The sequence below is a fragment of the Amblyomma mixtum genome, chromosome 3 (genome assembly GCF_055824585.1).
Source record: "Amblyomma mixtum isolate Tamu chromosome 3, ASM5582458v1, whole genome shotgun sequence".
NCBI lineage: Eukaryota > Metazoa > Arthropoda > Arachnida > Ixodida > Ixodidae > Amblyomma > Amblyomma mixtum.
The window spans coordinates 340,813,764-340,830,390 of record NC_143014.1 but is presented as its reverse complement, the minus strand read 5'-3'; the positions used below and the strand labels follow the sequence as shown (position 1 = coordinate 340,830,390).

Here is a 16,627-nt window from a genome sequence, read left to right as displayed (position 1 = left end):
TGGTGCCGTTTGACCGAATGTATTTGTCTCTCAGGGCTTTGTGTAATGCTTCATCATCACCAGGGTAGGTGTGGGCGATGCGCTTCATTGTTCCTTTCGCTTCCGATTTTTATTTTGAGGGGTCGCTTAGGTTCCTTAGGACGGTTCATGTTTTGGAAGTGCCTAATGTCCCTTTGAGTGAATCGTAGAATTGCTACCAGTTGTTGCGAGCTAGCTCTAACGGATGTTTTTGTGCTTCTTCTGTAATGGCTGCTATTCGAAGGCGCAGCTGTCTGTTGTGCTTTTGTTCCTTCCATCTGCGTATCATACGGTGTCTTTGTCGCCAGAGTTGTGCGAAATGCTGGTCTATCTTGGGTGTGTCAGAAGTGCGTTGTATGGTTTCCGTGGGCTTTTCGTGGGTTTTACGAATGTTCTCACTCCAGTCTCTTATGGATGTTATTGGTTGGCTTATTTCTAAGGTCGAGTTTCGAGATAGGGTATAACCTGTAAGCCTGCAGATGCCAAGGTTTCGACGGATCTTAGTGGCTGATACGGGGGGCTGATTATGTGGTGGTCGCACTCTACCGTTTCGCCTAGGTTGGCTGACGTCACCCCCATGATGTTTTTAATCATCTTGACGTCGGGGCATGTGTCTCTCATGACACTGTCACCCTCCCTCTGTGGGTAGAGTGGGTTGGTGAGGAGCTACAGGTTGAATATAGTAACTGCATTGAATGTTGAGTCCCCTCTTAGCGTGTTTGATCTGTTTCCCCATTTCATGTGGGGTGAATTGAAGTCGCCCACTATGACGAGCTGATTTGACTGGCCATGCAGCACGAGAATGCTACCGGCCGATCATCCACATCGTGACCGACTCACAGGCGGCTTGTCGGCTCCTCCTTGCAGACAGAATACATAAAAGATGTCTTCCGCTAATCACGAGCAACCCCGAGTGAAATACATTAATCAAACATCAGATAGCTTGGACCCCCGCCTCTGGCTTGGAAAGGAATGACGTAGAGGATGGCCTAGCTCGAGGTTACACAAACCGAGCGGGCCTTAACCCGATCTACCCCAACCATTCGCTAATCCAACCTATGTCTACAGTCTACAACACTAGACTCTACCACCAACGCCTCATAGGCCGATTCCTACCACCACCTCACAAACAGCTGACGGCACAGGAAGCTAGGGACCGGAGGCAACTGCAGATCAACACCTTCCCCAGTCAACACAAATACAACATCATATTCCAAGAACAACACCGCCTCATCTGCCCATGGTGCGCCGGTCAGCCCACAGCCTACCACGTGACATGGGTGTGCATCGGGCACAAGCCACCTTCCCTCAAAACATATAGAACAAAGTAACAGTGGGAGGCCTCTCTGTCTAGCTCCGACCTGCAATACCAACGCCAACTGGTTCGCCGGGCCCGGGCGGCAGCAACGGCCGCAGGGGTTCTGACCTACGAACTGCAACCACCTCTCAAGACCGTTGAACCTTTATTACTGTGCATAATAAAAGGAGACTGATTATGAGGAAAGCCAACCAAATTCATGTGCGCATTTTATGCCTTCCCTCACGGCGCGGTCAAGGGGTCCGCCGAGGTCTCTCGGTTAATGAGCCGGAGGGCGCGGGTTCAAAGCCGGCCGCGGTGGCCCCGTTTCGATATTGGTCGCGGTTCGCTCGATAACAGGTCGCCGGTTGGAATCGCTGCCGCGAGCTAGGTTCTAGCTAGTAAGTTTATGTTGCACGAAACTCTAAATCGTATGACACCATCCGGAACATTCTGCAGCAAACGGTTGGCATGACACGATTTTTTCCGATGCGCGGTGCCGACATCTACAACTACGACGCCGAGGACTTTTCGACCGAACGAGCTGCATACGCTGTCGCGTAAAAAGTGCGGGTGGAGGTCAAAGTATGTATATTTTCATTAAATAGCTCCACTCAGCGCTTAGAGGCGGAGGCTATAAAGGAGGAGGGAGGAGAAGTTGCTGACTGCCTAGGAGGACGAGCAGTAGCGGGAGACGGTGTTGAATGCGGTTTCGAAAGGACGGACAAGCAATGCCGAGCGATGCGATTTTTTTTTTAGAAAAGGAAAGGTCCACCCTGCCACGCAGGCAGGGTGGGCGCGCTGCCTATCCAGTGTCCGGAACGCACGCAACGTTACAGACGCCAAGCGTCTAGTTGCCCGATATAGCTTTCGCTTTCTAACCAGGTTCAGCAGTAGTTAAACCACAGCTAATTTTTGAGGAAAAGAAATGGCACAGTTATTGTCTCACATTTCAGCGGACACCTAAGCCACGCCGTAAGGGAAGGGCAGGTGTCCAACGAGACGTGAGACAATTACTGCGCCATTTCCTTTCCTCAAAAAGCAATTATCAAGGTGGGAGTGAAAGAATTAAAGAGGTGCCGTAGTGGAGGACGCAGGAGTAAATTCGACCAGCTGGGGATCTTTGACGTGCACTGACATCGCACAGCACACGGGCTCCTTTGCGTTTCGGCTTAGTAATGCTGCACCATCCGCCATTTTGAGGTCCTTTTTTTAGAAATCCAGCTGTTTTTATTGATTTACCTCGCGTTCACGGCACCTGTTCCAAATTCCCATGCATCGGCAGGAATACCTTTCGGCGAGGGAGAAAAATGAGAAGGAAAAGGAGAAGGCAGGTCATTTTTTTTATCGACTATAACCGTATTGCACGCATAGCAGAGCGCACTCGTGCTGTGGCCACGCGCGTGCCCGCTCAAAAAAGCCGACTCGATAATACCAGAATTTTTTCTGTTCTATTTGGCCTCCATTTGAATATGCCTCCTTCCTTCGAGATTTCCGACCTTTTGCACAAGCTGTAATCGAATACTGCGAGGCAAGCAACGCTCACTAGCATTGCGGCGCGATCATCTTCGCCGAGGTTCAGCGAGGAGTTTTGTAGTCTACTACAGCAAATAAAACACGTTTAAAACTTTTTCTGGGGCGTTTCATCTGATTTAAGATGTGTGTTTTCGTATATAACCAGTATTTATTGCGGAAAGTGCTGCACGCACTACCGGTACCAGAGCCGCAACGAGCCGCAACGAGCAGACGCTCCGAACCTGGCTGGACTCCAGTCTCAAACATGCGTCACTTTCGGCGAGCGGCAAACGCACCTGTTTTTCCAGTTTAGATATTGAAAACTGATCTCTGCGTGCCGTTCGCACCTCAACTGCTTGAAACTGGAACGTAATGTTTTCTGGGTAACATAATACGGGGGTGTACTATGGAAAAAGAACCTTATTACGGTCTGCAAAATTTCGTTCAAGTAGGCCTTTAAGCGAAAGAATATGCTTGAAGCGAAATTTGTGTTGCGAAACAAATATACATTTTTCTCTTCGAGGACCGTGCCATTAATGCGGTGCCGATGGTGGGTTGGTTCATCTTTGCGCGCCTCGGCCGGGCAAGCCACTGCGCGTTGCAGAATACATGCCGGTTCAAATGAACAAATACTTATGCGCTGTGTTCATTACTGCAATTACTTAGAACCACTTAAAGCCCGTGTACTGCGGGGACGGAAAAGTTTTATCTTTTCGAGCCACACATACGGTGGGTAGAAAAAGAGGTGAGAGCATCGGCCGGCGCGGAGTGTAGCAAGAGATCATGCTTCCAGCGGTGGCGCTGCTGTCGACACTTAGATGGCGCTCGGTGGCTCGCTTCCGCTGCTCGCGCGCTCCGTGAGCGAGGTTGTTTTGCGTTGTTTTAGCGTCGAGGAACATGTGTTGAAAATGTGACCCTTGCCCACAACAGGAACATCAAATGCTTACCGGCCGACGTGGCCAGTGGTTCTAAACTGGAAGGTAACAAGACTAGCATTACACGCAAGCGTACTAGACGTGCGAGTAACGCCGACGGGTAGGAGGCTCTCGTCAAACAATTTTTGCTATTTTTTTAGCTTTTTAACATTTTTTATCTACTTCTAGCTATTTTTGCCCTTGAAAGAACGCAACAAGTTGTTGCCGAAAAAAAGCGCTGGATTTCCCTCGGCTGTGAGCCAGTGTTTCGTTCTCAAGCTGGAAACGGCAACACGGCCCTTGCAGTATAACACAAAAGTTTATTGCGGGGATGGACAATCATGTGGGCAAAGACAGCCAGTAAGGGCAAACAAGTGTTGGGGCCTAAGATGGAACACAAAAAATTAACGCACCATGCAAGGGACAATACACCCTCACGTAACATGCCTCAGCTTAAGGTGCCGCATTCTTTGCCTCTTTCCCTCTCTAGCCTTGTTCTGTGCTTGTACTCGAAAATGTAGCCTTGTTAGTGCATAAAACTTCAGAACGTGGTTTGTTACTTCTGTGCTGTGTTTGCTGCAGGCAACTGTACTTAGCCTGTTATTTGCCAATGAATAAATAAAATCCATCGAACTGTTGGCCTATAGCCTATTGACACTGAAGCAATGTGTGAATGAATTCTCTCGCTTCACAACCAATTTCTGAAGCTCCCGAGATGGATATAGCAACCCTCCATTACCAAGCTCTTGTGTGAGGCAAGCTTCCTTTGGAAGTTCAGAGTCAGCTGGAAGGAGCAGTGCTCTAGAGCAGTCATGTCACTTTGTTTTGCTCAGCATCTGCCGAGCAACGTATCCTGCGACATAGTAGGAAATCCGCGAGTCACTCCTTATTGCAACAGTCGCATCATGATCAGTAAGTGGGTCGCATGATGCAAGCACCTCATGAACTTCGTTCAGGCACCCTCTCTCATCCATCAGCTGTTCAAGCTTCCTTGAACGTATCCTGGCGTTTCACTAGTTGTCGAGAGCAGGCTCTTCATCAATGAGGGCGACGCATTTCCACTTGCCGGGGCCTTCGCTAAGCTACAAAATGACAAACATTTCACCGATATCAAGAACTGTGACGGTGTAGGGTGATCATGCCTGACATTTGCCTAAGGATACAGAATAAATTTTCTAAGCGATCCTGACTCAAACTAGAGGTCATTAGGTGCTTGTAATCGAGCTCTTCTGTGAGGTAATCAGGAAGGGACATTGTGCTTGTAAGCGTAACGCGAAGCCCTTCAGCTGTGCCTTGCGTAAGAAAGCTCACTTTCCCTATTTGTGCCTCCCAGGCGTCTTTGTAGGCTAAGAAATCCTACACCTTGTTGTGACTTTGTGAACCAATGCGCATAGCACCACGACTGCACCTAGATGTCATAGCTGCTATAAGCTTAGACATCCGCCTTACAAATGATGCTGTTGCTGCACTCGAGCCAGCACCGCACACCCGTTCAATGCCATCTTTGTACGCATAGAGCCCTCTCAGTACCTCGTCGCTAAATAGTGAAAAAGCAAAGTTGACCTTCAATTTCTCAAAATCATTCGGCTCAATGACTGCCCTAGTTACATGTGGCGAAAGAGAACTGCGCGAAGACGACGGGACAAAAGAAGGCACGAATACACACACACAAAGCGCTTTGTGTGTGCGTATTCGTGCCTTCTTTTGTCCCGTCGTATTCGCGCAGTTCTGTTTTGCTCTAACCGTAAACCGACTAGCCCAACATCATGTCTTACTTCATTACATGTGGCATTGCTTTCATTTTTACAACATCGCTGTTGTCATATTTCCAGGCTTCTCTTACCATATGCATTCTAATGTATCTTTCCGGTGTGTGAAAGCCTTTGGACACAACAGAATTACGTACACATTTAACCAGATGAGGAAAGTCTGACAAAAAGTGCAAACTTCTTTTGTAATCTGCAGGGTGCTTGACCTTGCAGGCTGTCTTCTTGGCGGTCCCTTCAATGCCGAAAGCATGCCACATTCTCCTGTTCCATGATACAGCGTCAGTTGTGACAAAATCCACGAACAGACCGGACTTTCAGCTGCTAATGTGATGTCAATCACAATCTTTGAAAGAACGTCTGCTGTGACATTGCTATGTGAACCAAAGGTGGCAAAGATCTGCTGGAAGTTGCGAGAAAATGGCTGAAATAATACCACTAGACCATGGTCACAGGTCTCCTTGCTTTGGTCTGGAGAAGTGTAGGCACCCAGATCAACGAAGCCCTCAATAAAACCACTGTTTCTCACTTTCAGGCTTTCTGAAAGCTTCATTTCATCGATCAGAATGCCTCCATGCCTCTCAAACTCATCTATGCCCTTGGTTTCTTCGGCGATTGCGTCCAACATATACTCATTTAGGCCAAAAGAGTTTTTATAGCCAATCATATACTTGTGCAGGCAACACTTGCGAGGGAATACCATCACCTTTTGTTTTCGAATGTATTCGTATAGCTTGGGGCTCCTTATTTTCATTAGGATGCACTCCAATACCCATTCTTGGCTATACGTCATTCATTGCGTGCCTTTTCTTTTTGGTGCTTGAAAACATGCTTGAACTTGCTGCCGCTGCTTTTCAGGCATTCCATAGAGGCTGTTCTCCAGCTCCCCCTCAGAAATAGCGGCCTTCTCTTCTTTCATTCCAGTCGTCATTGTTTTCAGCTTAGCAACCTTCGCCTTTTCGCGACGCTACTGTAGGCTGCACTTCACAAGTTTCTGTGATGCGTTGGAAACAGGAGCCGCCCTCGCCTTCCTCTTCTTATAGCAAGCTTGATTTACTAAAAGGTTCCGCCGGTACTTGCACTAAAAGCATCGTTTTTCACCTTGGGAGACTCCTCGACAGCCTTTGCTGTGCAGCTTATTTCCGTGCAGTCTGTAATTTACTCGGCTGCGGCTTTGATGCAGTTCACTCGGCTCCAAGCTCTGCTCAAATCCAGGAAATACACTCATTTGATCAACCAACTCAAGCAGGTTTTCCACATCTTGGGGGTCAAACACGTCGACTTGTTTCAACGCCGCGCCTTGGACGAACACGGCACAGTGATAGTCTGTATTTTCCGCTGAGCACAACACCAGCCTTTTAAAGCACACGCTGACACCTGCCTGAGAAAAAGCACTGAATGCAAGTGACTACGACGCTTCCGCGGCAATGTTCCTCGACCAGAATTCACTTGGAAGATTTTCACCTGTTAACGTTTCCAGTTTTTCCCGGCTGCAGGCTTAATGAATCGCTGTGCCATCCACTGCTGCGTCGCCGTCAGTTGACACGGAGTCCCGGGTGCTGTCAGCCACGAATGAAGCAACCTTGCAAGGCGAGCCATCGCTCCTTTTTCTTCGTTTCCCGAGCACCTCGCCTCTCGATGTTCTCGACTTCCTCTTCACGGGCAACCTCTTCGAAAGATACTCTGGAGTGTTAAGAAACAGCATGTGAACGGCGTCCTCAGACAGGCATGGCCGGCCACGTGGAATCCTTACGGTCTCCCCATTCACAACGTGGATGTAGTCTAGCACGATGAACCTATGCTCTAAGTGCAATTCACAGAGTACATATGTTTTCTCCAAGGGTCTGTCTGCACGTGGTACTGCACGTTGCCGCACTTTCAGCCTTTCTTCGTAGCTCGGGGCAGCAAAATTGGAGACTTTCTTGCCCTTGTTTCTGGCGGAGACGTATCCTGACGTCCACCCGGGCGCGAAGCAATGGGTTTGGCGGTTCACACGTGTCTCCATTGTTACCTGTGTGCTCAGGACATGTTAAGGTTTACAATCGGTAACGTAATCAGAAAAAAAAACTGATTGCTAGCAACGCTGCGAGAAAACGCACAGCAGCACAGAGGCGCATGCATCCTCACAAACGTTCGCCAGCTGAAGACAGGCATCTAAGACGCGACGCGCGCGTCACCTGTCAACAGCATGAATGACTACGACACATGCTTGCGTGCACGGCCGCTGCGAAACTCTCACCTCCACAGAGCAGGGCAGAACGACGTGGTTGCTGGACCCCTGTCGACCGCATACGCCTAACACGCAGAATGCCGGTAGGCAGGCAGTGTATCTGTATCCGCTGAGTAATAATGCAGAACATATAATCAAAATTACGTGTTGTCTTCCTTTGTAAAGATTATCATTCAAATAACATGCGTTCAGGTCTCTGAGGTCTTGGAAACGCGCCTCGGATGGTAAAGCTGAAGCTTCCTGTAGTGGACCTCAAGTATGAACGGCGTGAGGCAGTAAGAAATTCGACGTTTTCAGTGACGTTCGAGCGGCCTTCCAGCTAGCATTCTCAGCCGGGCCTGCGAATCTTCGAGGCAGCAGATACACTCGGTGCATGACGGCATTACTGCGCATTGGGCAGAGCTGTACCTGCAATAAATGCGTGCATACTGATTCCCTTTGAGACGAAGCAGACCTCTCCTTAGACATCTGCCTGGTGTAAACAAGTGTGACGTCGAAAGGGCGTGTTTCAAAAAGCAAAGCCGTGCACTTTAGCTTCTGAACCGGCTAAGCTACCTTGTGACGAGAGGTCACCCGTCCTCTTTATTCTCCCGGTTTGAGACGCCTCGAAGTCTTTATTCTACCATTATAAACCCTCTCGGTTCGTTGCATGCTTTGCCGATCTAACCAGAAACACGTACGTGCTCTGATGCATGATGTAGACCGGGAGAGGTCTACTGAAAAAACCCAACCCACGAAAGGGGTTAGCGCGAGGGATAAGCGTCAGTCGCCCAACATTATCTGTTTTGAAGGAGAGAGGAGAATTCACGTTAAGGCCTGAACTCCAGACAGTTGACATCAGCTTTCGAGATCGGATGTGAAGGGCAGTGGCCAAGAGGTATACATAAAGCCCCTCAATGAAGCAAAAGTAGGGAAAAGCTTTGAACTTTCCGACACTCCTTCTCTCCTAGAGCGCCGCCGGATAATCGAGCCTCTCATTGGCTGAGGCGACATGGTCACGTGTTAGCGCGCGCTTTTTGGCTCCGCAGCAGACGCCGGTGCCATCGTCGGGGGTAGAAATCGCGCTTAGTTTCCTTCTGGTGCGACACAGTTTTGGCGGGAGCGTTTCCCCAGCTTTGATGGTTGGTGTCTACGCGCTGCGGCGACGCCGAGCTTTTGTTGCGCTTGCGGGTGCAACACCCAAGAAGGCAGTGGTGTTGCGACCCGGGTATCATAGCCTGACCGATAATGGGACGAGGAGGATGGGAGACTGTTACGAGGAAGGCAAATAAAACTTTATACAGTTATTTACATTATTTACAAAAGAGCGACTGAGAGTGACTCTCACTGGAAGGGAACTTCCTTGTCAACCGGAGTCTACGGGAGTTAACGGGCGTCTCTCGGCCACACTCACAGCCGAGTTAAATAGGGTTCGGATTCCCCAGATTCCTCACTGGGGAAGAAAGTTCGAACTATAAACTATAGCTAACTAATGCAATCTTTGGCTGGACGAGCTCTCTGTTTGGTTAAACGTTAATAGATTAGAAATAAATGTAAACAAAACAAAATTTGTAACCTTTAAACCAAAAAACAAAGTCATAGACATGGAACAAAGTATTATGTTTCGAAATAATGTCATCCAACGAGCTAAATCTGTGTGTTTCCTCGGAGTCATATGTAATGAAAAGTTGTTGTGGAATCACAACATAAACTCTTTACGGTTGAACGTCGCACGCTCCATTGGTATCATCAATAAATTTAGGTCTATTCTCCCAATCTGGTTAAAAACACACCTTTATTTTGCGCTTGTACAATCTCATCTTCATTACTGCCTTCTGGTTTGGGGTAGCACATCTGGCGCAAATTTGAAATCACTCTTGAAATCACTCTTTCTGTTACAAAAAAGAGCAATTAGAGTCGTCTCTGGTATTCCATCTCTAGAGACCACAGTTCCACATTCGGGTAGCTTAAACATATTAAATATTTATAAACTAATCACAGTGCGGCTTGCCAGTCATGCTCACCATTTGTTTTACAGGGGGACACTTCATCATGCACACTGTCGAACACCAGAACTACCAACTAAGAAATTATTCTGTCAGGCCACCCAGAATAAGAACAAATTATGGCTCTCAAGCTACGTTGTACCAGATAACAGCTCTTCTTAATTCTAGCAAAGAAATAAAAGATCTTACCCATAAATGCAGAAACGAGCGCTTATTCAGGAAACAATTAGCAGACATGCTTTTAGCAGAACCCTCATAAGCTTACACTGATGAAAATGTGTCTAATGAATGATAAAAGTTTCTTTTAAACTTCTGTTATCATATCTTCATGTGCCTATGGAAACTTGCCCTTGAAATTCGAGTGTGTTCATTTCACATGTTCTAATACTGTTGCACATGTTACGCTGTGTTACTGCGCCAGGTGCACCAAGGGGGATGGCCTCGTCAGGCTTGTATGCCTCTTACCCTCCCCCTCAAGTATGTACACATACTTTAAATAAGCATTTTTCCTTCCTTCCTTCCTTCCTTCCTTCCTTCCTTCCTTCCTTCCTTCCTTCCTTCCTTCCTTCCTTCCTTCCTTCCTTCCTTCCTTCCTTCAGAACGCTGTCCAATCGGATGGACAGATGTGGACGCTGGTGTTACCACCCAAGGCAGGGGCGGTGCTGGGCTGTCCCGCTCTCTCGCAGCTCGGTCGACGGGAAGGTGTAAAGGCTGAGTAATCAAAGACTGCGGGAAATGAACCTACCGCAGTCTACCAGTAGGTGACCGAATGTCCTCGTGCTTCCTCGCCGGATATCCTAAACACGAGACCTCTATCGAGGACACAGCCGCGTTTCAATTAATAGTAACAGCTTGACTTTGAGTATCACCACTCCGTCGTCCGGCGACCCGAGGGTAGACTAGGCCAACTGACGGACGCCATCGTCGCCGCTGCTTCCGCTGCTGTTTCCGCCGCTGCCAATGCCCTTGCCAGCCCTCTTCGCATCTTCGGCATTCGCCGGTCTTCGACCTTCGCCGCTTCGGCCGTGGTCGCCCCGGTCGAGGGGGTCCGCTGCCCTAATCCACTTAGGCTGGCGGGGGGGGGGGGGTATCAGAAGCACAACACTGGTCTTCCGCCGTCGCGAGGTTGTCGGCCTTGTCGACCGTTCTCGGTTGCTGCTTGCCCGGGGCCACGTGGCCAGAAGTACCATCATGACAGTGGCAAAGGTTTTTCTTCATTCCGTCCGCAAAAAGCAATGCGGCTTGCCAAAAGGTTTGGCTGCATAGGATCGGCCGGGAAAGCATTGATAATGATCTGGATCTCCGTCTTTACGATGCGAGTGCCGCTCTTCAGTTGTTAGTCGCGTTTTTTTCGGAGGATTTGGTGTGAAGCGCGAACGACTGCAGTCTGTCTTCGCAGGTAATGCTGTTTGGCATGGTTGTAGATGGACTGGTTTTGCTCGCGGGCTACGAAAGCCTTGCTTTTCGTTGTCTTAGCCCCGCCGTTCGCGCTGTTGGCTCTGCTAGGCTCTGCAGGCGTTGCTTTCATGTAGCGCGCGTTACGTGGCGTATTCGTGTGTTGTAGTCGGACTTGTTCGCGGGCTCGACTCAAAGCTTGCGCTTCATGTTTTTTGAACTCTGCTGTTTACGCTGCTCGCGATGCAGGTCTAGCTTTCATGTTGCGCGCATCGCTGGACGTATTTTTTTTTTGTTGCAGTTGGACTCTTTCGTTCACGAACTCGATACCAAAGGGGCGGCTCTCGCTGTTGAAGCCCCCGCTGTTCATGCTGCTCGTGGTGCAGGACTAGCATTCATACTGCGCGCACTGCTGGCCATATTTGTTCTGGCAGGGTTCATACCGAAATCGGTCGTTACTGTGCCCAGGCATACTAGCCGAACTATGGCTTGAATACTCGATATCGGCGTAGATAATACTATACTTGAGAATGGACACGAGCACCTCCTTCAATTATAGTTGCATACTTTTTTTGGGGCTTTCAGTTTTCGCGTGAAGCAACTTGCTAAACGAAAAACCTTTTGCTTCGAACAGGACTGAGCTAATTCGAGTTTTCGTTTTTCTGCTCGAATTTTTTTCGCGCTGCTTTCACCGAAAGCGATTAATGAACTGCGGCGGTCTAGACTGCTGCGCATTATGCATGGCAATTACACGATTGAAGACAATGTCCTCTTATAAGCCATTATTGCGTATGCTGACCCCAGATGACAATCCCTTAAACAAACAACATTCTAATGAGTCGTGCAGCGCTATAGCTGCGCGCGGTGCAGCGGTTTAAAGCCTTTTTTGATTGCTGTTATTCCTACCGAGCAATTAACCCTACATCAAAATTCTTCTGGTCCCAACCGTGTTACAGTGCGCGACTAGGGCATCGTATTCACTTAGTTATTTACAAACTAACAGTAAGGGACTACCGTCAGTCGGTTCCTTTTAACGGTAGCCTGCGAGGTGTCCGAGATATATAGTAACTCCGAAATAATCTCTTAGCTTTCATGCACAAAAAAAGTTAAATCAGAGACGAGCAGGCATCTACGCAGAGCCGATTGCACGAGCAAACGCGCTTTTGCAAGAGGAATATATTATGGCAGAATTACATCGCCATCCATTCATATGAAGCCTACGCCGCACGTCTAGTCGTATGTCCTACCACTTCCTATTGGCGGAGTTAATTTTGTATTAAGATTGGGCAAAAGACGCCGGTCGAAAAACAACATTCCGAGGATGTTCACTGCTGTGCCGCGAGCTCGCTCGTGCATGTTATTTCCACCATGTGCTCCGCAGTCAAGGCGATCGCTGTACAAAAAGTTCCGATAACGCAATGCAACATAGGTCGGCGCAGTTGTTTGAGTATACCTATAATTTATTTAATCTCCCATACCATGATCGCATTGCGCCAGAATAGAAGGCAGAAAATGCAAACAATTGATTCGAGCGCGCGGTCCACGGCGCGCCAAAGCGCGAGCGTTGAGAAACAACACTCTGAGGATATTCCTGGCCGCGCACGACACCTCCACCGCTTGCACCGAATCGAATCGATCGCAGTACAAAAAGTCTCGATAAATGAATCCAACGCTGCTGAGGACAGTTATTTGAGTAACAATTTTTTAAATTTCCCACGAGATGATCTCATTTCGAGCGAAGCCAAGGCAGAAAAGGCACGCGCAGTGTAGTGCGCGCCAAAAGGGCTAGCGTTGGGAGCGTCTACTAGCTTCACCCGGCCTAGGTGCCGCCGCCATCGGCGCCCGGGAAGAGCCGAGAGAAGGAGCGCCGGCATAGGAGGAGGAGGGACGAGATGCCGGTTTAGTTTTTTGAGGGGCTTTAGGTATACATGGTACTTTCCGCATTCCGCGTATTGCTTTCCGCGGCCACGCACTTCGTCGACATGATGCCAGCAGTTAATTTTTCTCGGAGGCCATCGAGCTTCGCGGTGAAAACAGCCAGAAACGCGCCAGAAGAAGGGCGTACAAGAAGAAGGCCAACAATCCCTTCAGAACGCCTGAAACTGGCGAGCCGACGATGCCGGTGTCTCAATGGTGCGTCGTTTCCGGTCAGGTTTGTTAGTTGTCCAACACACCGCTAGAGGACTGCGTCGTCTGCTACATCGATTTTTGAACGATTCTAACTAAAATACTAGACGATTCACAGCACTAATATTAAAAATAAATATATTTCATTTTGCGCACTGTATCGAGCGCAAAATTAGTCGAAGTAAACTTTCGGTCAAGTAAGCCTTTAAGTAGTAAGCTGGTTAGCTAATTTTTAATAAATTTTTAACTAGTAGAGTTAGGCACCTAGCTGCAATTATAGGTTTGTAGCCGGTCGTTAGTAAAAGCTACATCAGTTTTTAGAAATCCGAAAACGCGATTACCCTCGCCGCTGAGACGCGAGAAAATATGGCTGCTTCGTGCGAAAATACATGCGCTTTCGAAAGCATGCAGGCAACGCAACCCCTCCAGTGCATGTAACTAGTCAGAAAACCCAAATTTTGTGGGGCCACAGCGCCAAGGGTAATCGCGTCTACTAGGTGCCTAACCCTACTAGCTAAAAAGTTTATTAAAAATTAGTTAACCAGCCTGCCACTTAATAGGACTCGCCGGTTTTGTGGAGTCCGTCAACATTAGTAACACATGACAGCAAAAGCCATATTTTTACACCAAAGAGCCTATTTTTGAAAATTTTTGAAAGTGTTCACTGAAACACCCGGTATATGGCCTTAAAGGACTGTAGATACCGAATTTTATTGCGTGTTCTTCTTTCAAATGATGCGTTAGGCATTATAGTACATGGATTACCGTGTGCTGTTCGCCTACGACTGCTAAATTATTTATAACTGAATTTCTTCTCTCGTGCTGTTCCGGTTTCATCAGCCGAACGATGGCTGTTACATGTAGTTGGTCCCTAGGTCACGTGATGCACTAGAAAAACGCTAATATAATCGCTGATGCGTAGAAGAGTAGAAAGTTGGGCGAGTTGGTGTACATGCATGAGTGAAAAAAGCGCGTAGGAAACACAAGAACGAGGAAAAGAAAGACACAGACGCTCGTTCGTGTCTTTCCTTTTCTCGTCCTTGTGTTCCCTTCGCGCATTTTTCAGTCACGCTGATACGTAGTTTTAATTCACTGCAACACTTAAGCTAGTTTCTTTCAAGTGCAGGAATGGCAAAAGCTATCTATCAGCAATTATACAGCTAATACGGCTGAAACGTAAACGTCAGCTACACATCACATCCATCGTCCGGCAGTTGAGACCGAAACAGCGTCTAGAAGAAATTCATCAATAAATCATTTAGCGGTTGCAAACGAATACTACGGGATGCTCAATGTATGCCAATGTCCAATGCATCATTTGAAAGAAAACACGGAAGCAAAAATTTGGTGTCTATAGTCCTTTCAGGGCACGCCAATGGCCCAGCTGTTTCACAGCGATGGATGTTTGTACAACGTTCGAGAGACGAAGCCTGCAGGGCGACCAAGAGGTAAGCACGCGTGCCTCGCAATATGTATGCCACTCGCGGCTTCTAGGGAGGGGAGGCATGCGCCAATTACGATTGTATGAGCACCCGTCGAGTGGAGCGCGCGGTCTTAGGGCGCCCCGAAACGCTTGGGACCTGTCAGTGCACGTTAAAGACTTTAAAGAGGCACTGCGCCAGGAGTGATATAAAGACTTCCAAGGATCTATGTAAGGAATGGGCAATTTAGTAAATACGGGCATAAACCCATTACGCTATCACGTCATACCCTTAAGGCGGAGCTTAAATGTCCCGTCCTATTTTTCATGCATTCCATGGCCCATACTAACTACATTAGGAGGGAACATGGTCTCAATAATCAATTTTGAAAGCCATAGCCATAACAATGTACCTTAAGGGAATGTGTTTTTATGCGCCGATTCCGAATACGCTATTTGATTTTATGTAAAGCTAGTGCTTGTGTGCTTACGTAGTATGTTATGTAACTTTTTTGTTGAGAGTTCTGAAGGAATTTTGCTGCAAGGAACTTGCTGAAATGCATGCCATTGCTTTTTCGTGACATGAAGGAATGCAATAAGGGCAAAATTATCCTATCACAGAACTGGGGTTATGGAATTTTGAAGCTGCCACTCCAGAAACAGGAATGCAAACTTAACTTCCCATTTCCGAAATGGCAACTTCAGAACACCATAACTCAACTTTTATTATGGGCATGATAATTGCGTCCTTATTGCTCAGTCAAGACAAACCAATGGCATGCACTTCAGCAAGTTCCCTGCAGCAAAATTTCTTTGAAATTCTCGGAAAAAAACTTGCATAAGTACACAAGAACTTGTTTTACATTAAATTAAATCATATATTTATGGTTAACACGCAAAAATACATGTTCCCTGAGGATTTTAGCATTGTGACTTCATAAGTTTTCAGAGACCAACCTACCCCTTTAAACCAAAATTGAAGGGGATTACCACGTCCTGTGTTGCTGAGGTGCTAGTTTCGCAACATTTCAAATCTGTCATTTTTACTGAGAACAGGGCTTCGGTAAGCTAAAAAACTGAACAAGCCTAGTCAGGTTGATTCTTTTCCAGCCGCAATAGGTTCATCGTTTTCACGTGCAACCCTCTCTTGATGGGGCGGGAAGCACCATCGAAATACCATACCAGAATGCGAAGCATAAAGCACTTCGAACGCCCCCCCCCTCCCCCCCCCCCGTCAGCCTGCATGTAGCTGTCCTGCACAGCAAGTTCACAAACACCAGGTACAAGCTTTTGGTGTTCATTCACTCTATTCCCAAAGGCATAAATATTGCAACAAAGGGTGATGTGGGTAAAGCGGTTTTGTTTTAGGGGCGGGCGCGGAACTAATCCGTTTATTACTGCCTGCTCTCATGTTCACTGTGGAAGCAGTGTGTGACCCACAATTATTAAACGAGAGACATAAGGTTCCATATCATCACTGAGGGGACTAGACGTATCGAATGTTGTGTATTAGTGCCATAAAATGAGTATTTGGAAGAATAGAAGTGAACACAATAAACAAGTAACAAATTTAATGCAACAATATGCTGCCGACTTTGGCAGAGCACACACATTAAATGTAACAATACTATATCACAAAGAAAAAGAAGTGCCCAGTCCTGCTTCTTACAAGTACCTACTTCTTTATGCGGGCTTGGGCTTTCAGCTTCCCTTGTGTACTATTAAACATCCCCCTATTTCAAGAAAGATTATTTAATTTAAACCAGAAGAAAAGACCACTCAGCAAAAGATAAATCGGACTTTGAAATGATATATAACAGATATAATAAGTTTTTTTTATCTAGTATCTTTGAAGCGTCTTATGTTCGACACAAAAAAAAACATCCTGAAAGTAAACAAAAAAAAGTCCATGAGCACAGTCCTGCCTTTGAAGTACCTTATATACTATTTGACATCCCTG

The 16,627-nt window shown here is 47.4% G+C and overlaps 1 pseudogene; it reads right to left on the bottom strand.

Annotated features, from left to right (window-relative positions):
- Positions 1-4,854: 4,854 nt before the first annotated feature.
- Positions 4,855-7,515, bottom strand: LOC149356131 (uncharacterized; annotated as a pseudogene).
- Positions 7,516-16,627: the final 9,112 nt, after the last annotated feature.